Below are 2,213 nucleotides of genomic sequence, written 5' to 3'. Positions count from 1 at the left end.
CGGCCATCACTGGAAAGAGAGGCCCATTGGACTTGCAAACTTTATCTGCCCCAATACAGGGGAATGCCAAAAGAATGGGAATGGGTGGGTAGGGAAGTGGGGTGGGGGTATGGAGGACTTTTGGGATAGCATTGGAAATGTAATTGAGGAAAATACGTAATAAAAATATTAAAAATTAAAAAAAAGACTCTGCTGAACTTCAAGTCTCATCTGCTTTTTTGAGGAAATTATGTGAACTCAGTAGAACAGGATGGAATGATAGAGATGAGGCTGTCATTTATAACTATTTCATTAAAAAATATCCCCTATTTCAGGTCAGAGTTGTTGAATATGGATGAGAGGGAGTGTAAAATAAAGTACACATAGTAGCAAAAAGAAAAGACTTCTCCAAATGAACAGACTAGGTGTCAGGGCGAATGTTTTCCTAATAACAACTAAAATGAATTAATAAAGGAAATTAAAGACAGAAAGAACCTGGGGTCTTCTGAGGCAGTGGGATTTTGTGAATCCTGAGCGGTCGGAATGAGAACTCAACAGTAAGTTCCATTTTCCTTTGTAGCAGAGTCAGGGCTGACGTGCTTGATCGCAGATCTTGGTTAATCATGGGGTTGGCAGTGCCATCGGTGGAACCTGGAACTCAGCTGGTTCCAACTGAAAACAGACTAATTCTCCTAAGGCAGAGGCCCAGCTTCAAAGGTATTCAGTGCCCAAACAGACCAGACAAGATGCAAGCCAGTATCACCCTGTCTTCCTTTTATACATTTCCCAGAGAAGCCAAAGCCAACCCCTCCCTTGGGTTTTGTTTCTCTTAGGCCCACTCCGTGAATTATCCTTGCTCTCTCCAGTACTCACAGTCACACTGTATTGCTTTTTTGTTTTCCAAGCATTTGTTTTAAAATTTGGTTGGTGGGTATTACAGCATTCATGTGAACAGATTTTTAACAAATCAATTTTTTGAGTTAAGGTATGGTTGCATACCTTAGCTGGTGTCAAAACCAAAATCTTCTACCTCAGACTCCTGCATGCTAGGATTATAAGGGTGTGTCAACATGCCTGGGCCTAGGGGATTTTCTTAAGCTGATCTTCACAAAAATGTGTCTTTCAGCAGAATGTAAAGTTAGACAAACATAGAGCTTTCTTGGAGCTACCTTCCTCTTCCCAAGACAATTTTCTCAAATGTGATTTTAGATATTATACCATGCTCAGCATCTTAATTAAACATAGTAGGGGACTAATAAAATTTCATACCATTGCATATGTGCTTGGCATTTGGTTCCAAGGCTCTGGTGCTTCTCAGCACCAGAAAAAAAAATATGCCAGATTTCTTGTTACTCTCAGAAGAGATCAGTATGTTTAACCCTATCGTACCTAGTACATTCTCACAAGTTAGATGACAGAGGAGTAAACGGTGCTGTGTTGCTCACCACCACATGTTGTTCAGTTTTCCTTCTGGACACAACTGCAGGCAATAAAGCACACGTAGAGGTTGTCAGCTCTCTTATTTCTGCTTCAGTTTTTGCTTTGAATGTCTATCTGTATTTGAATCTGAATATTCAGGTAGCAGTATTAACCACAAATGACACAGCTTGCTCAACAATTCACAGTGTAATGGGGACTGGATGTGAAATTTAATTGCTCATAAGCAAGCTTACAATTCTCAAAATGACAGCACAGTGGGTTACTGACTAATCCTTCTGAAGACCAATGCTAAAGCTCAAAAAACAAGCTTTGTCAATTTTCAAGGCCAAATCGAATTCTGGTGTGTTTCTCTTGAACATTTCATTATACACAGTTTTTGAACATCTTCAGTACAGTTTACTTTATATATCAGCATATAACAGTCCGAGGAGTGCCCGGATGCTTAAGAAACATCCCATACCCTACAAACATGCTCTCTCTCCTGGATTCCAATTGGCTAGCCAATGTTCATGAGTGGGCACTAAGTAGCAGTTCTGAGGATGGCTATCTTTTCATCTTTCTGCTGTCTGTCCCACACTATATCATTAAAATCTGAAAACTTTGATCACTTGATGTCTTCTCTTCTACTATTACATTTTACATTAAAATTGTACATCCATTTTATTATATGTAATATACATATAAAGATTTATTACCAACAGTATACCTTCACAGTTTTGCCTCAAGGATATACAAACCATCACATTCCACTCCCTGGTCCCCATAGACTTGTTCAAAAACATGAGTCTATGGGG

The sequence above is a fragment of the Mus caroli genome, chromosome 15, assembly GCF_900094665.2.
Source record: "Mus caroli chromosome 15, CAROLI_EIJ_v1.1, whole genome shotgun sequence".
Lineage (NCBI taxonomy): Eukaryota > Metazoa > Chordata > Mammalia > Rodentia > Muridae > Mus > Mus caroli.
Note: the sequence above shows the minus strand (reverse complement) of the source record.